The sequence below is a fragment of the Syngnathus typhle genome, unplaced genomic scaffold (genome assembly GCF_033458585.1).
Source record: "Syngnathus typhle isolate RoL2023-S1 ecotype Sweden unplaced genomic scaffold, RoL_Styp_1.0 HiC_scaffold_139, whole genome shotgun sequence".
In the NCBI taxonomy this organism is placed as follows: domain Eukaryota; kingdom Metazoa; phylum Chordata; class Actinopteri; order Syngnathiformes; family Syngnathidae; genus Syngnathus; species Syngnathus typhle.
Genome location: NW_026872045.1, coordinates 152,501 through 169,427, shown reverse-complemented (window position 1 = coordinate 169,427; position 16,927 = coordinate 152,501).

The following is a 16,927-nucleotide window of genomic DNA, read 5'->3' as shown; positions in this document are numbered from 1 at the left end:
GGGCTTGAGTTAGTGGTTTGCGCCCGGTACTCTACGTTAAAAGTCAGGCGGAACGGCTCTGAAGCTCCAGACGGTGCTTCCTTGAATGCTTAGCCGCCTTTCGAGCTGCCATGCCGGGCTTGAGTTAGTGGTTTGCGCCCGGTACTCTACGTTAAAAGTCAGGCGGAACGGCTCTGAAGCTCCAGACGGTGCTTCCTTGAATGCTTAGCCGCCTTTCGAGCTGCCATGCCGGGCTTGAGTTAGTGGTTTGCGCCCGGTACTCTACGTTAAAAGTCAGGCGGAACGGCTCTGAAGCTCCAGACGGTGCTTCCTTGAATGCTTAGCCGCCTTTCGAGCTGCCATGCCGGGCTTGAGTTAGTGGTTTGCGCCCGGTACTCTACGTTAAAAGTCAGGCGGAACGGCTCTGAAGCTCCAGACGGTGCTTCCTTGAATGCTTAGCCGCCTTTCGAGCTGCCATGCCGGGCTTGAGTTAGTGGTTTGCGCCCGGTACTCTACGTTAAAAGTCAGGCGGAACGGCTCTGAAGCTCCAGACGGTGCTTCCTTGAATGCTTAGCCGCCTTTCGAGCTGCCATGCCGGGCTTGAGTTAGTGGTTTGCGCCCGGTACTCTACGTTAAAAGTCAGGCGGAACGGCTCTGAAGCTCCAGACGGTGCTTCCTTGAATGCTTAGCCGCCTTTCGAGCTGCCATGCCGGGCTTGAGTTAGTGGTTTGCGCCCGGTACTCTACGTTAAAAGTCAGGCGGAACGGCTCTGAAGCTCCAGACGGTGCTTCCTTGAATGCTTAGCCGCCTTTCGAGCTGCCATGCCGGGCTTGAGTTAGTGGTTTGCGCCCGGTACTCTACGTTAAAAGTCAGGCGGAACGGCTCTGAAGCTCCAGACGGTGCTTCCTTGAATGCTTAGCCGCCTTTCGAGCTGCCATGCCCGGCGTGGGTTTCGCGTCCGCGCCCGGTACATTATGGAAGCCAAAAAAAAAAAAAATTCTAAGTGCGAGTGGGACCGGCCTGGGGGGCTTCCTTGAAAGCCCATCCGCCCTCCGAGCTCTCCCACCGGTCGTGGGTTGGCGTCCGCCACTGCTCAAAGCGAACTTCAAATTATCTGCTTAATAATGTGGAACACCATTCTTAAGTAGTTTTTCCTTAATTTGGGCTCAACTGGCCGGTAATGATCCCCGGTGTCTGAGATTGATCTCAGTGATCCAAAGAGCCCTGACACGTAATACCATCCATGAGTTTAATTGAAAAACAAAAAATGTAATCTTTATGACACATAAATACAATTTGCATAATAATTTGGAACACAGTGTAGACTTCCAGCGGACCGCGCGCGGCTCGGCTGACGGCGCAGCGCGATCTGGTACCGCTGCGCGGGACGAAACACGCCCCGTGCAGAGTTCCAGGCGGCCGGGAAGACATTTAAGCGCTGCCGCTGCAGCTGCGGCGGGGATTTGCCGTCCTCCGGTGGACACGACGAGTAAATACACCAGCAATCGCACTTACACCGTGTTCCAAATTATTATGCAAGTGACATTTATCTCAGATTTTCCTAAATAGTCGATGCAAAATGAGTCAGCATAATTTTCAAGTCATCAACCATTATTTTGATGAATTCTAATTTTATTGAACAAACCTCCGAATGATCACAGAATTTTTAAAAAATAAAAAACTTAAAATGCACTGTTCCACATTATTACGCACAACAGAGTTTTATAACATTTTATAGGTTTTTATGCTGAAATGCCCATCTTAAGAATTTACAGCATTAGGAGGTCATATTTACTGAAATCAAAAGCTATTTCAAAGAAAAGACAAACAAGTTACATTTTAACATAGGACCCTTTATTTCAATAAAAAACAAAGTTACATTTTAACATAGGACCCTTTGTTCAACAGCAGCTTCACGATTCTTCCATCCACTGAACTTGTGAGTTTTTGTACAGTTTCTGGTTGAATTTCTTGGCAGGATCTAAGAATAGCCTGCCAGAGCTGCTCTTTGGAATTGAACTGCCTCCCACCTTCGTAGATTTTCTGCTTGACGATGCTCCACAAGTTTTCAATAGGATTGAGGTCAGGGGAGCATGGGGGCCACACCATCAGTTTCTCTCCCTTTATTCCCATAGATGCCAAAGACGTTGACGTATTTCTTGCAGCATGAGACGGTGCATTGTCATGCATGAAGATGATCTTTTGACGGAAAGCACGGTTCTTCCTGTTGTACCATGGACAGAAGTGTTGAGTCAGAAATTCCACGTAGTTAACAGACGTAATTTTGACGCCTTCAGGGACCCTAAAGGGGCCAAGCAGCTCTCTCCCCATGATTCCGGCCCAAAACATCACTCCGCCACCTCCCTGCTGACGCCGCAGCCTTGTTGGGCTATCGTGGCCGTCCACCAACCATCCACGACTCCATCCATCTGTAAAGTCAAGTCAAATCAAGTTTATTTGTATAGCCCTAAATCACAAGCAGTCTCAAAGGGCTTCACATAGACAGAAATTGACAATTATTCTCAAAGCATCCCCTGAGCTCTCAAAAGTGCAAGGAAAAACTTAAAAAACCCTACCTGGCCCATCCAAGGTGGCACGGCACTCGTCGGTGAACAGGACTGTCTGAAAATTTGTCTTCATGTAAGTCTGGGCCCACTGCAGCCGTTTCTGCTTGTTCGCGTTGTTCAGTGGTGTGCCGAATGGAGGGTTTCCGCACAACTGCAAGCCTCTGGAGGATCCTGCACCTCGTCGTTCGTGGGACTTCACTGGCACCAGCAGCGTCGAATATTTGTTTGCTCGTCTTTAGTGGCATGCTTGCAGCCGCCCTCTTGATTCGATTTGTTTGTCTTGCAGAAACCTTCCTTGTCGTGCCTTTGTCTGCACGAACGCGCGTTTGCTCCGAATCAGCGACGAATTTCTTCAAAGTTCGATGGTCGCGCTTAAGCTTTCGTGCAATATCGAATGTCTGCATACCTTGTCCAAGGCATCGAACGATTTCACGCTTCTCGACAGCAGAGAGATCCTTTTTCCTCCCCATGGTTGAACGAAATGGCCGAACGCTTAAAAACGCGGAACTTAAATAGACTTGTTAATTACTACAATTGCGCTCACCTGGCAGACTACCATGGACTGTACCATGACTGAGGGTGATTTCAGTACTTGAAAAACAAAAAATGTAATCTTTATGACACTTAAATACATTTTGCATAATAATTTGGAACACGGGACCGTGTTCCAAATTATTATGCAAAGGATATTTATCTCAGATTTTCCTAAATAGCTTCCTTGAAATGTTACCCGGCTTTTGAGCTCTCCTGCCGGGCGTGGGTTTGCGTCAGCGCCCGGTAACATTATGGAAGCTAAAAGAAAGAAAAAAGAAACAAATCTAAGTGCGATTGCTGGTGTCTAAATACATTTTGCATAATAATTTGGAACACGGGACCGTGTTCCAAATTATTATGCAAGTGATATTTATCTCAGATTTTCCTAAATAGCTTTACTCGTCGTGCCGACCGGAGGGAGGCCACTCCCCGCCGCAGCTGAACAGTCATCCCGGCCTAGTGGAGGTCTGCGCAGGGGGGGTCTTCCTTGAAATGTTACCCGGCTTTTGAGCTCTCCTGTCCGGCGTGGGTTTGCGTCAGCGGCCGGTGTCATTTACTCGTCGTGCCGACCGGAGGGAGGCCACTCCCCGCCACAGCTGAACAGTCATCCCGGCCTAGTGGAGGTCTGCGCAGGGGGGGTCTTCCTTGAAATGTTACCCGGCTTTTGAGCTCTCCTGTCCGGCGTGGGTTTGCGTCAGCGGCCGGTGTCATTTACTCGTCGTGCCGACCGGAGGGAGGCCACTCCCCGCCACAGCTGAACAGTCATCCCGGCCTAGTGGAGGTCTGCGCAGGGGGGGTCTTCCTTGAAATGTTACCCGGCTTTTGAGCTCTCCTGCCGGGCGTGGGTTTGCGTCAGCGCCCGGTAACATTATGGAAGCTAAAAGAAAGAAAAAAGAAACAAATCTAAGTGCGATTGCTGGTGTCTAAATACATTTTGCATAATAATTTGGAACACGGGACCGTGTTCCAAATTATTATGCAAGTGATATTTATCTCAGATTTTCCTAAATAGCTTTACTCGTCGTGCCGACCGGAGGGAGGCCACTCCCCGCCACAGCTGAACAGTCATCCCGGCCTAGTGGAGGTCTGCGCAGGGGGGGTCTTCCTTGAAATGTTACCCGGCTTTTGAGCTCTCCTGTCCGGCGTGGGTTTGCGTCAGCGGCCGGTGTCATTTACTCGTCGTGCCGACCGGAGGGAGGCCACTCCCCGCCACAGCTGAACAGTCATCCCGGCCTAGTGGAGGTCTGCGCAGGGGGGGTCTTCCTTGAAATGTTACCCGGCTTTTGAGCTCTCCTGTCCGGCGTGGGTTTGCGTCAGCGGCCGGTGTCATTTACTCGTCGTGCCGACCGGAGGGAGGCCACTCCCCGCCACAGCTGAACAGTCATCCCGGCCTAGTGGAGGTCTGCGCAGGGGGGGTCTTCCTTGAAATGTTACCCGGCTTTTGAGCTCTCCTGCCGGGCGTGGGTTTGCGTCAGCGCCCGGTAACATTATGGAAGCTAAAAGAAAGAAAAAAGAAACAAATCTAAGTGCGATTGCTGGTGTCTAAATACATTTTGCATAATAATTTGGAACACGGGACCGTGTTCCAAATTATTATGCAAGTGATATTTATCTCAGATTTTCCTAAATAGCTTTACTCGTCGTGCCGACCGGAGGGAGGCCACTCCCCGCCACAGCTGAACAGTCATCCCGGCCTAGTGGAGGTCTGCGCAGGGGGGGTCTTCCTTGAAATGTTACCCGGCTTTTGAGCTCTCCTGTCCGGCGTGGGTTTGCGTCAGCGGCCGGTGTCATTTACTCGTCGTGCCGACCGGAGGGAGGCCACTCCCCGCCACAGCTGAACAGTCATCCCGGCCTAGTGGAGGTCTGCGCAGGGGGGGTCTTCCTTGAAATGTTACCCGGCTTTTGAGCTCTCCTGTCCGGCGTGGGTTTGCGTCAGCGGCCGGTGTCATTTACTCGTCGTGCCGACCGGAGGGAGGCCACTCCCCGCCACAGCTGAACAGTCATCCCGGCCTAGTGGAGGTCTGCGCAGGGGGGGTCTTCCTTGAAATGTTACCCGGCTTTTGAGCTCTCCTGCCGGGCGTGGGTTTGCGTCAGCGCCCGGTAACATTATGGAAGCTAAAAGAAAGAAAAAAGAAACAAATCTAAGTGCGATTGCTGGTGTCTAAATACATTTTGCATAATAATTTGGAACACGGGACCGTGTTCCAAATTATTATGCAAGTGATATTTATCTCAGATTTTCCTAAATAGCTTTACTCGTCGTGCCGACCGGAGGGAGGCCACTCCCCGCCACAGCTGAACAGTCATCCCGGCCTAGTGGAGGTCTGCGCAGGGGGGGTCTTCCTTGAAATGTTACCCGGCTTTTGAGCTCTCCTGTCCGGCGTGGGTTTGCGTCAGCGGCCGGTGTCATTTACTCGTCGTGCCGACCGGAGGGAGGCCACTCCCCGCCACAGCTGAACAGTCATCCCGGCCTAGTGGAGGTCTGCGCAGGGGGGGTCTTCCTTGAAATGTTACCCGGCTTTTGAGCTCTCCTGTCCGGCGTGGGTTTGCGTCAGCGGCCGGTGTCATTTACTCGTCGTGCCGACCGGAGGGAGGCCACTCCCCGCCACAGCTGAACAGTCATCCCGGCCTAGTGGAGGTCTGCGCAGGGGGGGTCTTCCTTGAAATGTTACCCGGCTTTTGAGCTCTCCTGTCCGGCGTGGGTTTGCGTCAGCGGCCGGTGTCATTTACTCGTCGTGCCGACCGGAGGGAGGCCACTCCCCGCCACAGCTGAACAGTCATCCCGGCCTAGTGGAGGTCTGCGCAGGGGGGGTCTTCCTTGAAATGTTACCCGGCTTTTGAGCTCTCCTGTCCGGCGTGGGTTTGCGTCAGCGGCCGGTGTCATTTACTCGTCGTGCCGACCGGAGGGAGGCCACTCCCCGCCACAGCTGAACAGTCATCCCGGCCTAGTGGAGGTCTGCGCAGGGGGGGTCTTCCTTGAAATGTTACCCGGCTTTTGAGCTCTCCTGTCCGGCGTGGGTTTGCGTCAGCGGCCGGTGTCATTTACTCGTCGTGCCGACCGGAGGGAGGCCACTCCCCGCCACAGCTGAACAGTCATCCCGGCCTAGTGGAGGTCTGCGCAGGGGGGGTCTTCCTTGAAATGTTACCCGGCTTTTGAGCTCTCCTGTCCGGCGTGGGTTTGCGTCAGCGGCCGGTGTCATTTACTCGTCGTGCCGACCGGAGGGAGGCCACTCCCCGCCACAGCTGAACAGTCATCCCGGCCTAGTGGAGGTCTGCGCAGGGGGGGTCTTCCTTGAAATGTTACCCGGCTTTTGAGCTCTCCTGTCCGGCGTGGGTTTGCGTCAGCGGCCGGTGTCATTTACTCGTCGTGCCGACCGGAGGGAGGCCACTCCCCGCCACAGCTGAACAGTCATCCCGGCCTAGTGGAGGTCTGCGCAGGGGGGGTCTTCCTTGAAATGTTACCCGGCTTTTGAGCTCTCCTGTCCGGCGTGGGTTTGCGTCAGCGGCCGGTGTCATTTACTCGTCGTGCCGACCGGAGGGAGGCCACTCCCCGCCACAGCTGAACAGTCATCCCGGCCTAGTGGAGGTCTGCGCAGGGGGGGTCTTCCTTGAAATGTTACCCGGCTTTTGAGCTCTCCTGTCCGGCGTGGGTTTGCGTCAGCGGCCGGTGTCATTTACTCGTCGTGCCGACCGGAGGGAGGCCACTCCCCGCCACAGCTGAACAGTCATCCCGGCCTAGTGGAGGTCTGCGCAGGGGGGGTCTTCCTTGAAATGTTACCCGGCTTTTGAGCTCTCCTGTCCGGCGTGGGTTTGCGTCAGCGGCCGGTGTCATTTACTCGTCGTGCCGACCGGAGGGAGGCCACTCCCCGCCACAGCTGAACAGTCATCCCGGCCTAGTGGAGGTCTGCGCAGGGGGGGTCTTCCTTGAAATGTTACCCGGCTTTTGAGCTCTCCTGTCCGGCGTGGGTTTGCGTCAGCGGCCGGTGTCATTTACTCGTCGTGCCGACCGGAGGGAGGCCACTCCCCGCCACAGCTGAACAGTCATCCCGGCCTAGTGGAGGTCTGCGCAGGGGGGGTCTTCCTTGAAATGTTACCCGGCTTTTGAGCTCTCCTGTCCGGCGTGGGTTTGCGTCAGCGGCCGGTGTCATTTACTCGTCGTGCCGACCGGAGGGAGGCCACTCCCCGCCACAGCTGAACAGTCATCCCGGCCTAGTGGAGGTCTGAGCAGGGGGGGTCTTCCTTGAAATGTTACCCGGCTTTTGAGCTCTCCTGTCCGGCGTGGGTTTGCGTCAGCGGCCGGTGTCATTTACTCGTCGTGTCCACCGGAGGGAGGCCACTCCCCGCCGCAGCTGCAGCGGCAGCTTTGAAACGTCATCCCGGCCCCCTGGAACTGTGCGCGGGGGGGGCGATGCGTCCCGTGCGAGGTACCAGGTCGCGCTGCGCCGTCTGCCTGGCCGCTTTGGGCCCGCTGGAAGTCTATTAAAGCTCCGCGATCTCCGCCTCGGTGCTTAAAAAGCGTCCATCCGCTCTCCTGGAGCTTCTTTCGGTCATCTCGTCCGCGTGCACGGCCTGCCGGTGGCACCGGCTGGAGCTCCGCAAAAAGCTCCATTTCTGTTAAAAATGCTTAGCCGCGTCCCTGGAAGCCCAATCGGGCGTAGAAAGTGAGGGGGAAGGCCCCCAAAGCACCGGCTGGAAGTCCCAAAAAAGCTCCATGATTGGTCAATAATGCTTAGCCGCCTCCCTGGAAGCCTAATCGGGCATAAAAAGCTAGGCGGAACGGCCCCAAAGCTCCACACGGAAGTCCCAAAAAAGCTCCATGATTGGTCAATAATGCTTAGCCGCCTCCCTGGAAGCCTAACCGGGCATAAAAAGCTAGGCGGAACGGCCCCAAAGCTCCACACGGAAGTCCCAAAAAAGCTCCATGATTGGTCAATAATGCTTAGCCGCCTCCCTGGAAGCCTAATCGGGCATAAAAAGCTAGGCGGAACGGCCCCAAAGCTCCACACGGAAGTCCCAAAAAAGCTCCATGATTGGTCAATAATGCTTAGCCGCCTCCCTGGAAGCCTAATCGGGCATAAAAAGCTAGGCGGAACGGCCCCAAAGCTCCACACGGAAGTCCCAAAAAAGCTCCATGATTGGTCAATAATGCTTAGCCGCCTCCCTGGAAGCCTAATCGGGCATAAAAAGTTAGGCGGAACGGCCCCAAAGCTCCACACGGAAGTCCCAAAAAAGCTCCATGATTGGTCAATAATGCTTAGCCGCCTCCCTGGAAGCCTAATCGGGCATAAAAAGCTAGGCGGAACGGCCCCAAAGCTCCACACGGAAGTCCCAAAAAAGCTCCATGATTGGTCAATAATGCTTAGCCGCCTCCCTGGAAGCCTAATCGGGCATAAAAAGTTAGGCGGAACGGCCCCAAAGCTCCACACGGAAGTCCCAAAAAAGCTCCATGATTGGTCAATAATGCTTAGCCGCCTCCCTGGAAGCCTAATCGGGCATAAAAAGCTAGGCGGAACGGCCCCAAAGCTCCACACGGAAGTCCCAAAAAAGCTCCATGATTGGTCAATAATGCTTAGCCGCCTCCCTGGAAGCCTAATCGGGCATAAAAAGTTAGGCGGAACGGCCCCAAAGCTCCACACGGAAGTCCGAAAAAAGCTCAAAAATTTTCTAAGTGCCAACGGCTCATTCGCCGTAATGTGTCCGCTCCGCGCTGGTTCCCCGGTCGGCCGCGAATAGCGCAAAATCAGCCTCACGGAAGTTCGAAAAAAGCTCAAAAATTTTCTAAGTGCCAACGGCTCATTCGCCGTAATGTGTCCGCTCCGCGCTGGTTCCCCGGTCGGCCGCGAATAGCGCAAAATCAGCCTCACGGAAGTTCGAAAAAAGCTCAAAAATTTTCTAAGTGCCAACGGCTCATTCGCCGTAATGTGTCCGCTCCGCGCTGGTTCCCCGGTCGGCCGCGAATAGCGCAAAAATCAGCCTAAGTGCAGTACCAACCTTGGCGTGTTGGTGCGCCAGAGTACGATGAGTTGGTCCCCCTAGTCACTGTACTCATTACCTTTACCCCCTAATCGCAAAATATAGTCAGAACGTATATGCAGAAGACTATTTTTTTCTTTTTTAAAATTTTCTAAGTGCCAGCGGATGCTGGCACACGAACTGTCCGAGCTACGACGGTTCTCCGGTCGGACAGCGAGGGTGAAAAAGCGGTCCTAAAATCACCGAGGGCTGCCGCACAAGTTGTCCGAGTGGCGACGGTTCCCCGGTCGGCCACGAATGTCGAAAATTCGGCCTCTCCACCACGGGAGGTCGGTGAGAATTTCAGAATATTTTCTAAGTGCCAACGGCTCTTGCGCCGTAAAGTGTCCGCTTTGCCTGGTTCCCTCGGTCGGCCACGAACGGCGAAAAATCAGCCTCTCCTTCTGGAGCTCGCCTAAGTGCCAACGGCTCTTGCGCCGTAATGTGTCCGCTTTGCCTGGTTCCCTCGGTCGGCCACAAATAGCGAAAAATCAGCCTCTCATTCTGGAGCTCGTGCCAACTTTGGCGAATATTTTCTAAGTGCCAACGGCTCTTGCGCCGTAATGTGTCCGCTTTGCCTGGTTCCCTCGGTCGGCCACAAATAGCGAAAAAATCAGCCTCTCCTTCTGGAGCTCGCCTAAGTGCCAACGGCTCTTGCGCCGTAATGTGTCCGCTTTGTCTGGTTCCCTCGGTCGGCCACAAACGGCGAAAAATCAGCCTCTCATTCTGGAGCTCGTGCCAACTTTGGCGAATATTTTCTAAGTGCCAACGGCTCTTGCGCCGTAATGTGTCCGCTTTGCCTGGTTCCCTCGGTCGGCCACAAATAGCGAAAAAATCAGCCTCTCCTTCTGGAGCTCGCCTAAGTGCCAACGGCTCTTGCGCCGTAATGTGTCCGCTTTGTCTGGTTCCCTCGGTCGGCCACAAACGGCGAAAAATCAGCCTCTCATTCTGGAGCTCGTGCCAACTTTGGCGAATATTTTCTAAGTGCCAACGGCTCTTGCGCCGTAATGTGTCCGCTTTGCCTGGTTCCCTCGGTCGGCCACAAATAGCGAAAAATCAGCCTCTCCTTCTGGAGCTCGCCTAAGTGCCAACGGCTCTTGCGCCGTAATGTGTCCGCTTTGCCTGGTTCCCTCGGTCGGCCACAAATAGCGAAAAATCAGCCTCTCCTTCTGGAGCTCGTGCCAACTTTGGCGAATATTTTCTAAGTGCCAACGGCTCTTGCGCCGTAATGTGTCCGCTTTGCCTGGTTCCCTCGGTCGGCCACAAATAGCGAAAAAATCAGCCTCTCCTTCTGGAGCTCGCCTAAGTGCCAACGGCTCTTGCGCCGTAATGTGTCCGCTTTGTCTGGTTCCCTCGGTCGGCCACAAACGGCGAAAAATCAGCCTCTCATTCTGGAGCTCGTGCCAACTTTGGCGAATATTTTCTAAGTGCCAACGGCTCTTGCGCCGTAATGTGTCCGCTTTGCCTGGTTCCCTCGGTCGGCCACGAACGGCGAAAAATCAGCCTCTCCTTCTGGAGCTCGCCTAAGTGCCAACGGCTCTTGCGCCGTAATGTGTCCGCTTTGTCTGGTTCCCTCGGTCGGCCACAAACGGCGAAAAATCAGCCTCTCATTCTGGAGCTCGTGCCAACTTTGGCGAATATTTTCTAAGTGCCAACGGCTCTTGCGCCGTAATGTGTCCGCTTTGCCTGGTTCCCTCGGTCGGCCACGAACGGCGAAAAATCAGCCTCTCCTTCTGGAGCTCGCCTAAGTGCCAACGGCTCTTGCGCCGTAATGTGTCCGCTTTGCCTGGTTCCCTCGGTCGGCCACAAATAGCGAAAAATCAGCCTCTCCTTCTGGAGCTCGTGCCAACTTTGGCGAATATTTTCTAAGTGCCAACGGCTCTTGCGCCGTAATGTGTCCGCTTTGCCTGGTTCCCTCGGTCGGCCACAAATAGCGAAAAACCAGCCTCTCCTTCTGGAGCTCGCCTAAGTGCCAACGGCTCTTGCGCCGTAATGTGTCCGCTTTGTCTGGTTCCCTCGGTCGGCCACAAACGGCGAAAAATCAGCCTCTCATTCTGGAGCTCGTGCCAACTTTGGCGAATATTTTCTAAGTGCCAACGGCTCTTGCGCCGTAATGTGTCCGCTTTGCCTGGTTCCCTCGGTCGGCCACAAATAGCGAAAAAATCAGCCTCTCCTTCTGGAGCTCGCCTAAGTGCCAACGGCTCTTGCGCCGTAATGTGTCCGCTTTGCCTGGTTCCCTCGGTCGGCCACAAACGGCGAAAAATCAGCCTCTCATTCTGGAGCTCGTGCCAACTTTGGCGAATATTTTCTAAGTGCCAACGGCTCTTGCGCCGTAATGTGTCCGCTTTGCCTGGTTCCCTCGGTCGGCCACAAATAGCGAAAAACCAGCCTCTCCTTCTGGAGCTCGCCTAAGTGCCAACGGCTCTTGCGCCGTAATGTGTCCGCTTTGTCTGGTTCCCTCGGTCGGCCACAAACGGCGAAAAATCAGCCTCTCATTCTGGAGCTCGTGCCAACTTTGGCGAATATTTTCTAAGTGCCAACGGCTCTTGCGCCGTAATGTGTCCGCTTTGCCTGGTTCCCTCGGTCGGCCACAAATAGCGAAAAAATCAGCCTCTCCTTCTGGAGCTCGCCTAAGTGCCAACGGCTCTTGCGCCGTAATGTGTCCGCTTTGCCTGGTTCCCTCGGTCGGCCACAAACGGCGAAAAATCAGCCTCTCATTCTGGAGCTCGTGCCAACTTTGGCGAATATTTTCTAAGTGCCAACGGCTCTTGCGCCGTAATGTGTCCGCTTTGCCTGGTTCCCTCGGTCGGCCACAAATAGCGAAAAAATCAGCCTCTCCTTCTGGAGCTCGCCTAAGTGCCAACGGCTCTTGCGCCGTAATGTGTCCGCTTTGTCTGGTTCCCTCGGTCGGCCACAAACGGCGAAAAATCAGCCTCTCATTCTGGAGCTCGTGCCAACTTTGGCGAATATTTTCTAAGTGCCAACGGCTCTTGCGCCGTAATGTGTCCGCTTTGCCTGGTTCCCTCGGTCGGCCACAAATAGCGAAAAAATCAGCCTCTCCTTCTGGAGCTCGCCTAAGTGCCAACGGCTCTTGCGCCGTAATGTGTCCGCTTTGCCTGGTTCCCTCGGTCGGCCACAAACGGCGAAAAATCAGCCTCTCATTCTGGAGCTCGTGCCAACTTTGGCGAATATTTTCTAAGTGCCAACGGCTCTTGCGCCGTAATGTGTCCGCTTTGCCTGGTTCCCTCGGTCGGCCACGAACGGCGAAAAACCAGCCTCTCCTTCTGGAGCTCGCCTAAGTGCCAACGGCTCTTGCGCCGTAATGTGTCCGCTTTGCCTGGTTCCCTCGGTCGGCCACAAACGGCGAAAAATCAGCCTCTCCTTCTGGAGCTCGCCTAAGTGCCAACGGCTCTTGCGCCGTAATGTGTCCGCTTTGCCTGGTTCCCTCGGTCGGCCACAAATAGCGAAAAACCAGCCTCTCCTTCTGGAGCTCGCCTAAGTGCCAACGGCTCTTGCGCCGTAATGTGTCCGCTTTGCCTGGTTCCCTCGGTCGGCCACAAACGGCGAAAAATCAGCCTCTCCTTCTGGAGCTCGCCTAAGTGCCAACGGCTCTTGCGCCGTAATGTGTCCGCTTTGCCTGGTTCCCTCGGTCGGCCACAAATAGCGAAAAACCAGCCTCTCCTTCTGGAGCTCGCCTAAGTGCCAACGGCTCTTGCGCCGTAATGTGTCCGCTTTGCCTGGTTCCCTCGGTCGGCCACAAACGGCGAAAAATCAGCCTCTCCTTCTGGAGCTCGCCTAAGTGCCAACGGCTCTTGCGCCGTAATGTGTCCGCTTTGCCTGGTTCCCTCGGTCGGCCACAAATAGCGAAAAACCAGCCTCTCCTTCTGGAGCTCGCCTAAGTGCCAACGGCTCTTGCGCCGTAATGTGTCCGCTTTGCCTGGTTCCCTCGGTCGGCCACAAACGGCGAAAAATCAGCCTCTCCTTCTGGAGCTCGCCTAAGTGCCAACGGCTCTTGCGCCGTAATGTGTCCGCTTTGCCTGGTTCCCTCGGTCGGCCACAAATAGCGAAAAACCAGCCTCTCCTTCTGGAGCTCGCCTAAGTGCCAACGGCTCTTGCGCCGTAATGTGTCCGCTTTGCCTGGTTCCCTCGGTCGGCCACAAACGGCGAAAAATCAGCCTCTCCTTCTGGAGCTCGCCTAAGTGCCAACGGCTCTTGCGCCGTAATGTGTCCGCTTTGCCTGGTTCCCTCGGTCGGCCACAAATAGCGAAAAACCAGCCTCTCCTTCTGGAGCTCGCCTAAGTGCCAACGGCTCTTGCGCCGTAATGTGTCCGCTTTGCCTGGTTCCCTCGGTCGGCCACAAACGGCGAAAAATCAGCCTCTCCTTCTGGAGCTCGCCTAAGTGCCAACGGCTCTTGCGCCGTAATGTGTCCGCTTTGCCTGGTTCCCTCGGTCGGCCACAAATAGCGAAAAACCAGCCTCTCCTTCTGGAGCTCGCGCCAACTTTGTCAAAAAATTTCTAAGTGCCAACGGCTCTTGCGCCGTAAAGTGTCCGCTTTGCCTGGTTCCCTCGGTCGGCCACAAATAGCGAAAAATCAGCCTCTCCTTCTGGAGCTCGCCTAAGTGCCAACGGCTCTTGCGCCGTAATGTGTCCGCTTTGCCTGGTTCCCTCGGTCGGCCACAAATAGCGAAAAACCAGCCTCTCCTTCTGGAGCTCGCCTAAGTGCCAACGGCTCTTGCGCCGTAATGTGTCCGCTTTGCCTGGTTCCCTCGGTCGGCCACAAATAGCGAAAAATCAGCCTCTCCTTCTGGAGCTCGCCTAAGTGCCAACGGCTCTTGCGCCGTAATGTGTCCGCTTTGCCTGGTTCCCTCGGTCGGCCACAAATAGCGAAAAACCAGCCTCTCCTTCTGGAGCTCGCGCCAACTTTGTCAAAAAATTTCTAAGTGCCAACGGCTCTTGCGCCGTAAAGTGTCCGCTTTGCCTGGTTCCCTCGGTCGGCCACAAATAGCGAAAAATCAGCCTCTCCTTCTGGAGCTCGTGCCAACTTTGGCGAATATTTTCTAAGTGCCAACGGCTCTTGCGCCGTAATGTGTCCGCTTTGCCTGGTTCCCTCGGTCGGCCACAAATAGCGAAAAATCAGCCTCTCCTTCTGGAGCTCGCCTAAGTGCCAACGGCTCTTGCGCCGTAAAGTGTCCGCTTTGTCTGGTTCCCTCGGTCGGCCACAAACGGCGAAAAATCAGCCTCTCCTTCTGGAGCTCGTGCCAACTTTGGCGAATATTTTCTAAGTGCCAACGGCTCTTGCGCCGTAAAGTGTCCGCTTTGTCTGGTTCCCTCGGTCGGCCACAAATAGCGAAAAATCAGCCTCTCCTTCTGGAGCTCGCGCAAGTGCCAACGGCTCTTGCGCCGTAAAGTGTCCGCTTTGTCTGGTTCCCTCGGTCGGCCACAAATAGCGAAAAATCAGCCTCTCCTTCTGGAGCTCGTGCCAACTTTGGCGAATATTTTCTAAGTGCCAACGGCTCTTGCGCCGTAATGTGTCCGCTTTGTCTGGTTCCCTCGGTCGGCCACAAATAGCGAAAAATCAGCCTCTCCTTCTGGAGCTCGCGCAAGTGCCAACGGCTCTTGCGCCGTAAAGTGTCCGCTTTGTCTGGTTCCCTCGGTCGGCCACAAATAGCGAAAAATCAGCCTCTCCTTCTGGAGCTCGTGCCAACTTTGGCGAATATTTTCTAAGTGCCAACGGCTCTTGCGCCGTAATGTGTCCGCTTTGTCTGGTTCCCTCGGTCGGCCACAAATAGCGAAAAATCAGCCTCTCCTTCTGGAGCTCGCGCAAGTGCCAACGGCTCTTGCGCCGTAAAGTGTCCGCTTTGTCTGGTTCCCTCGGTCGGCCACAAATAGCGAAAAATCAGCCTCTCCTTCTGGAGCTCGTGCCAACTTTGGCGAATATTTTCTAAGTGCCAACGGCTCTTGCGCCGTAATGTGTCCGCTTTGTCTGGTTCCCTCGGTCGGCCACAAATAGCGAAAAATCAGCCTCTCCTTCTGGAGCTCGCGCAAGTGCCAACGGCTCTTGCGCCGTAAAGTGTCCGCTTTGTCTGGTTCCCTCGGTCGGCCACAAATAGCGAAAAATCAGCCTCTCCTTCTGGAGCTCGTGCCAACTTTGGCGAATATTTTCTAAGTGCCAACGGCTCTTGCGCCGTAATGTGTCCGCTTTGTCTGGTTCCCTCGGTCGGCCACAAATAGCGAAAAATCAGCCTCTCCTTCTGGAGCTCGTGCCAACTTTGGCGAATATTTTCTAAGTGCCAACGGCTCTTGCGCCGTAAAGTGTCCGCTTTGCCTGGTTCCCTCGGTCGGCCACAAATAGCGAAAAATCAGCCTCTCCTTCTGGAGCTCGCGCCAACTTTGTCAAAAAATTTCTAAGTGCCAACGGCTCTTGCGCCGTAAAGTGTCCGCTTTGCCTGGTTCCCTCGGTCGGCCACAAATAGCGAAAAATCAGCCTCTCCTTCTGGAGCTCGCGCCAACTTTGTCGAAAAATTTCTAAGTGCCAACGGCTCTTGCGCCGTAAAGTGTCCGCTTTGTCTGGTTCCCTCGGTCGGCCGCAAATAGCGAAAAATCAGCCTCTCGCCCGTCAGGTACCAGGCGTTGGGGTACCAGGGGTAAGTGCAGTACCAGCTTTGGTCTGTTGGTGCGCCAGAGTACGATGAGTTGGTCCCCCTAGTCACTGTACTCATTACCTTTACCCCCAAATCGCAAAATATAGTCAGAACGAGTGTGGGGAACACAAGTTTTGGCCCCGAGAACCAGGCGGCTGGTGTCTCTAGCGATGTGTTCCCCCCCAAAAAGTGTTCACATGCTCGGACAGCGAACCTAGGAGCTACCGCAAAGCACTCTGGAAGTGCAAGAGCGAAAAATTTTCTAAGTACAAAAACTCTCGAAAATTTTCAAAGTGTCACAGTGCTCGAAAATTTTCAAAGTGCTACATGCTTTCCATCCAAGGAAGGAATAGTGGAGGACCGGCCGCCTCCTTAAACACAAGCCGGCGGAACGACGGGGAGGACCGGCCGCCTCCTTAAACACAGGCCGGTGGAACGTTTGGCAGAATTCTTCTCGTGGAGGACCGGCCGCCTCCTTAAACACAAGCCGGCGGAACGACGGGGAGGACCGGCCGCCTCCTTAAACACAGGCCGGTGGAACGTTTGGCAGAATTCTTCTCGTGGAGGACCGGCCGCCTCCTTAAACACAGGCCGGTGGGAACGGTTGGCAGAATTGCGTGACGGCCGCCTGCTCCCGGCGTCCGCACGTGAACGAACACCCCCTCCCGGGGACGGCCGTCTGCTCCCGACCGCCGTCCTTCACCCCCTCACCTTCCGGACCCCCGTCTGCTCCCGGCGGGCCTCCGAGTACCCCCACCTTCTCCCGAACTGACCGACAGGCAATGAGACCCGCCTTGGTAGGGCCCCCACCGGCCCCGGCTCGCGCCGGCGTTGGGTGGACGGTTCCTCCCCACTTGCGGGTCGCTCTCCACGGAGGACCGGTCGCCTCACTAAACATAGGCCGGGCGAAAATCTGCGAATGTTATACATCCAAGGAGGGAGGACCGGCCGCCTCCTTAAACCACCGGCCGGGCGAAAATATGCGAATGTTATACATCCAAGGAGGGAGGACCGGTCGCCTCACTAAACATAGGCCGGGCGAAAATCTGCGAATGTTATACATCCAAGGAGGGAGGACCGGCCGCCTCCTTAAACCACCGGCCGGGCGAAAATCTGCGAATGTTATACATCCAAGAAAGGAAGGAAGGAGGGAACCGGCCGCCTCCTTAAACACAGGCCGGGCGAAAATCTGC